General features: G+C 42.8%; 1 pseudogene; it reads left to right on the top strand.

The window, feature by feature from the left end:
* Positions 1-4,995: 4,995 nt before the first annotated feature.
* On the top strand, positions 4,996-6,232 carry LOC120645711 (annotated as a pseudogene).
* The last annotated feature ends 682 nt before the right edge of the window (positions 6,233-6,914 follow it).

Consider the following 6,914-nt stretch of genomic DNA (forward strand, 5'->3'; position numbering starts at 1 on the left):
ATGTGCTGCTCATTGTTTGGATCTAATGTTGCAAGAAATTGGGAACTTGGAAGCATTCAAGAAACACATTGCTCGTGCAAGGCATGTGACAACTTTCATCAATAGGCATGGGAGGATCCTTCATGCTATGAGGGAGAAGACAGGTGGGGCTGATCTTGTTAGACCTACAGCAACTCGATTTGCAACTTCCTTTACTTTAAAGAGTTTGTACAAGCACAAAGATCCCTTTAAGGGTTTTTTTGTCAGTGAAAAATGGGTTGGAAATAAATTGGCAAAAAACTAAAGCTGGTGAAGATGTGCATGACATTGTCCTCTCTACGGAGTTTTGGAATAAAATTAAAGATTGTCTTAGAGCTTCAGCCCCACTTCTTATTGTGCTTAGAGTGGTGGAAGGAGATGAAAAGCCAGCAATACCAGAGGCTCGAGCATTAATGGACCATGCAAAGGAGAAGATCAAGCTGAGCTTTGCCATCCTATCTAAGAAAAGGTTGCTTGACAAGATCATGGAGATAATTGAGACGTTGGGAAAAACAAATTGATCATCCACTCTATGGGGCTGCATTGTATTTGAACCCAGGGGAGCTGCATCCTCTCATAGAGAAAAATGATGATGCAACTATTGGATAGCTAAGAAGTTGCTTCCTCGATGTTCTTGCAAGAATGGTGGAGGATGATGACAATATCAATGTTCAAGCCATGGATTATGAATGTCTTCAAGGAGATGCATTTTCAAACAAAATGGGCAAACAAAACCTTGACTCAATGAGCCCTCGTAAGTGCTGCATTTTTCTCTTTTGGTGTCATCAAGTGCTAGTCCTAATATATGATGCATTTGTTGTTCTAGTTGAATGGTGGCGTTCATATGGTGGCCGTGCTATTGAGCTATAGAGGTTTGCTAGGCGTGTTGTCAGTCTTTGTGCTTTTTCATCTGGTCGTGAGCGCAACTGGAGCATCTTTGAATTTGTGAGTTTTCCCTCATGTCCTCTCCTTGCTGTCCTTACCAATATATCAATTCAGCAAGCATTTTATTCATCTTTTTGTTGTATTGTATTTCTTATTTTGTAGATCCACACAAAGAAAAGAAACATTTTGTTGCATAATAGGTTAAATTTTATCGTGTTTGTTTCCTACAACCAGAAGATGAAAACCAAGTTCCAAAAATTGCGGCTGAAGAAGGGAAAATGCTTTTATCCATCGGTTGTTGAGGAGTTTGATTGGGGTAATGAGTGGGCTGACTCACTGCATGTACACCCTCAAGGTGGTTGTGGCTGTGAGTGTGACCTTACATGGGACCAAGTTGATGAAGTACTTGGAGCATCAGAGTCACTTCGTGGCAGAAATTTACTAAGAAGATCCCACAACAAGTGTGCAAAAAATTCTGCACCTAGCATGGTTCAGAAAGAGCTGGGTTCAGAAAATGAAGAGGATGAAGAAAATTAAGATTCCTATGACGATGCAGATGTGACGGGTTGTGAGGATGATCCTTGTGACACCAATGGTGGTGGAGGAGATGAGGTAGCCAACAACATCCTTGGAGAGTTTGGCAATGACTATTGAGAGATGAGACATGAGTGATTTCAAATTTCTTTTGCTATTCCATATATAATGTGCACTAGTAGCACTACTAATTACATGGTGCCATTAGAGATTAATTTGGCTACCGAGACATCTTAGATGTGCTACTTTGCTATTTCATATTGTGCTCTAGTAGTCTAGTGCTATAATATCACTACTTATCATCCTTATTATGGTCTAAAACTTTGTATGTATGCTGGACATTGGCAATATTAAGGACTAATTTGCTTCTGAATTTTTGTTGCATTATATATTAACATATTTGTATGGTGCCGCCTAAACGTCCGGAAGGGGGTCGCTCGCCTCGCCTCGCCTTACCGCCTTTTAAACCATGGATGGGACTACCCCTATTTATAGGAATCCATAGTTCATATGGTTTTACCATGTGTCCATCTTCTACACACTTTTTTACAAAATATTTAATGCTATAATTTTCCTCATGCTTATCTAACCATATTACCACACAAATATCTAATTTCTAGAGTATTTTATATTTCACTATGAACCATGGTAACTATGGTTCATGCATACTCTCTAATCTTTTAGAATCTTCTCACAATTATACATTTTTATTTCAACATCGTGTATAAATCTATGAGTAATTTTGCATATAAATATGAAATCAAGAAAATTTTATGTACTGAAGTACGTCTTGGACTTCATTCGCTCATTACATCATTCACAAAATACTAAGTTTTATAAATGATGAAGTTAAGTACTAAACTAACAATAAATAAATACTAATTATATGGTTTAGTTGGCTAAATAACTCTTAGTTTAGTGGCTATAGCGGGATATAGGCAGATATTAGCGGATTTAGCCTTTTAGAGCTAAGAGATGAATATCCTATCTTTCTCCTCTCCTAAAGGCTATCGCAGGCTATAAGCAATGGCTATAGCCAGCTATTATTTGCGACATACATGATAATGTCATCGTATCACTTTCAACCTAGTAGCGGCTGACCGGTAATATGTAGCACTCACTACTACAAAAACGTTGATTTGTCCCGGTTGGGAAACACCTGTTGTTCCGGTTTTCCAACCGGGAACGCCAGTCCGGGACAAAAGGGGGTGCCCTTTTGTCCCGGGTCTGGCAACCGGGACAAAAGAGGATCTTTTGTCCCGATTGGTAACACCAACCGGGACAAAAGGTGCTGCCAGCGCACACGTGGCTGGCGCACCCTTTTGTCCCGGTTGGTGTTACCAACCGGGACAAAAAAGTCCCTTTTTTTCATGTTTTCCTTTTCTCAATTCTTTTTCTATTTCAATTATACTTTTGCATTTCAATTAAACTTATGTATTGGAATTCAGTGTGTATGATCTCCACTAATATATACATATATATATAGTTACTTATATAATATTTGAGCTAGATAGTTTTCATATATAAATTAATTCACTTATATATATATGTATACACATATCTATACATGTGAATTCCTTTACATATGAAAATGTCTAGGACCAATATTATATAAATATATATATATACACATATATATTATTGGAGTGCTTATATATATAATACATACATACTCCATCATATTTGCATGGGTATATTCGTTCTTAATTACATAGGTATATTCGTTCTTAATTACATAGTAGAATTCGCCTTTTGGAAATTTAATACATACATACTCATAAATAGAAATTTAATACATAAACACACATATATATTTACATAGGTATATTCGTTCTTAATTACATATATACGCGTATATTGTCATATTTATTGTGATTGTCAATATTAGATATTCCATCATAATAGAAGTCTTGTTCTTGCGTCGTCTGTCCCACTACGAGAGGCTCTATTGATTGTTTCTTTTGGGCTCCGAGCTGTGGAACGTCGGACGACGACGACTTTGATTGTCTCTTCTTTTGGGCTCCGAATTGTGGAAATGTCAGTAACCTCAACCCTGCGGTGATGACACTGCCTTTCGGGGGGACACGGTGCGGTACAAGAATGTCACCAATCGGCCAGTCGCAGCACCAACATTTACGATTAATAGGCACAGCACTTGGCACAGGCAGCATGCTCGTTGATATGCTCTCAGTACAACAAAGGGCATGCTGACTGCGTCAAATGCTGTCTTCTTATCAATCGGAAGTGCTGGTGATGCGACCAACTGATTTGCGACGTCCTTATAGCGCATCGTGTATCCCCGAAAGGTAGTGCCATCACCGTTGGATGGAGATTAACGATGTATACTTGTTTCGAAATAAAGATTTTTTTAGCTTCTAGATGGTTTCAATGTGAGCCTGATTAAATACATCACTAGAATGTCAAAATAATCCATTCATAATACAAAAAATTCTAATATACTCATTTCATTAATTAATTCATGAATAAAAAAATCAACTATCCACAATATGGTCATATAAACAAGTACATCACATGAAGTGTCTACACTCATTCTAAAAATTTCTACTATTCACATACTCATCTAAATCTAAAAAAAAATCACACCTACATATGCAATCTAGCTAGCTAAATGTCCAAGAAATGAGCTAGCTACACATTTTCTTTATTTCAAAAGCATGAAATGAGCTATACAAGCCAAGGAAGAAGAGAAAAACAAGCCCCAAACCTTTAGCGCCGATGGATGGACGGGGAATCAAAGATCTTCACAAATGTGGTGAAGAAATGAGCAAGAACTCCTCTATCCCGATCCAAGAACAGCAAGAAAACAAAAGGGGGAGAGGGAAGGGGATAAGGGGCCCAAGGCCTTGTGTCCCGCTTGGAGGCACCAACCAGGACAAAAGGGGGGACTTTTGTCCCGGTTGGTGGTTCCAACCGGGACAAAAGGCTACGCGGGCCTTTTGTCCCGGTTGGAACCACCAACCGGGACAAAATGACACCCTTTTGTCCCGGTTGGTGTCTCCAACCGGGACAAAAGGCCCATGTCCCCCGCTGGCCCGGCTAGCCGTTGGACCCGGGACAAAAGTCACCTATTGTCCCGGGCCCAAAGGCTGCCGGGACAAATGGCCTGGAACAAAGGTCTGTTTTGTAGTAGTGACTTGTACTTAAAAATATCAGACTTCAGAGGGACCATTTCACATTTCACAAAAGGTAGGTCGGGCTTTGGTTATCCTTTGGATGTCTCAAATGCATCATCCATTTTCGTTGCATTGGGTTGTTTTCCATGCACAAAACCAGCGTCTAAAGTATTAAGGGGTACTGTACATTATATATTGACATCATCCAGACAGCTGAGAGAAAGGGACCCGCGCCCATGCTACTATCGCTATCCCCGTGATCCACGCGAGGCTAGATTATTGTGATTAGTTGGTTGCCTCTACAAGTACCTTAGCCGCATATATTTGTCATCGCAGAGCACGTAAAACCTCACGTCGTCCAAGCAAAGCACATACGGCTGTACACAATAGGCCGGCATCGCAAGGCAAAGCAAAAAAAATAAAAATGGCGTCTCAACCTCAGCCCACAGCATTCCCCACCGGCGCCGAGCTGCTGCAGGTGCAAGCCGACCTATGGCGCCACAGCCTCCACTACATGACGTCCATGGCACTGAGGTGCGCCGTCCAGCTCGGCATCCCTACTGCCATCCACCGCAATGGAGGTGCGGCCGCCGTGCCGGACCTGATTCCCGCGCTCTCGTTCCCGGCGACCAATAGCTGCATTCCTTCGCCGCCTCATGCGGCTGCTGGCGGCGTCAGGCATCTTCGCCGTCGACAACTCCGGCGAGGAGAGTGTCTACTGCCTCAGCCCCGTGTCCTACTACCTCCTGGTTGATGGCATCCCACGCGATGAACAACACATCAGCAGCCACTCATCTTTTGTGCTTTCCGCGACATCGACTCGCTGCGTCGAGGCGGCGCTGGGGCTCGCCGACTGGTTGAAGAAGGATGCGGTGGCGCCGCCATTTGAGGAGCTGCATGGAGCAACACTGTTCCACGAGAGTTTGGAGAGCATCGATGCAGAGTTCCACAGGTTGTCCAATGAAGGCTTGGCATCCCACGATGACTTTGGGATCCATATAGCGTTGCGCCAATTCAGCGATATTTTTGAAGGGATGCGATCTCTGACGGACTGCGGCGGCGGGGATGGAACCACAGCGACGGCCATTGTGAAGGCTTTCCCACACATCAAGTGCACCGTGTTGGATCTTCGATCTGGAGGTGGCCGAGAAGATACCTGCGGATGGTGTCATTAGCTATGTTGGAGGGGACATGTTCAAGTTTGTCCCACCGGCTCAAGTTGTGATGCTCAAGGTACAATTGGGAATATAATTAAGTTACATGCATTCCGTGCTGCATATATATGATTTTTATGAGAAACTTATTGTGTAGTTTTATTATTATTTTTTGTACTTTTCACAAACATAGAGATAAAACTATTATGACATAACAATTCTGAACTCTTTCCATGCTAGTTTGTGCTGCACCACTGGAGTGATGAGGACTGTGTCAAGATTTTGGCTCAGTGCAAGAAGGCGATTCCTTCAAGAGAGGAGGCTGGAAAAGTTCTCGTTGGAGATATAGTGACCAGTTGTTCCCCGGGGCCAATCTCAGAAACGCAGCTTCTAATGGATGTAGCAATGCTGACGGTGTCAAAAGGTCGGCAGCGTGATGAAAATGACTGGAGTGAGATCTTCGTGAAAGCGGGGTTCACAGACTATAAGTTCACTGCTACAGAATAGGCCTTCGTTCCAGGCCATTTGTCCCGGCAGCATTTGGGCCCGAGACAATAGGTGGCTTTTGTCCCGGGTCCAACGGCTAGCCGGGTCAGGGGGGGCAAGGCCTTTTGTCCCGGTTGGAGACACCAACCAGGACAAAATGGGGGCCTTTTGTCCCGGTTGGTGGTTCCAACCGGGACAAAAGGCCCACGTACCCTTTTGTCCGGTTGGAACTACCAACCGGGACAAAAGGCCCCCATTTTATCCCGGTTGGTGTCTCCAACCGGGAAAAATGGCCTTGGCCCCCTTATCCCCTTCCCTCTCCCCCCGCCCGAGCCATTCAGCTCACTTGTTTCATGCTGTTCTCGGCTCAGGAGAGGGAGGAGTTCTTGCTCATTTCTTCACCACATTTGTGAAGATCTTTGATTCCCCGTCCATCCATCGGCGCTAAAGGTTTGGGGCTTGTTTTTCTCTTCTTCCTTGGCTTGTATAGCTCATTTCATGCTTTAGAAATAGAGAAAATGTGTAGCTAGCTCATTTCTTGGACATTTAGCTAGATTGCATATGTAGGTGTGATTTTCTTTTAGATTTAGATGAGTATGTGGATAGTAGAAATTTTTAGAATGAGTGTAGACACTTCATGTGATGTACTTGTATACATGACCATATTGTGGATAGTTGATTTTTGTATTCATGAATGAATTAA

This window comes from Panicum virgatum, chromosome 8K, assembly GCF_016808335.1.
Source record: "Panicum virgatum strain AP13 chromosome 8K, P.virgatum_v5, whole genome shotgun sequence".
NCBI lineage: Eukaryota > Viridiplantae > Streptophyta > Magnoliopsida > Poales > Poaceae > Panicum > Panicum virgatum.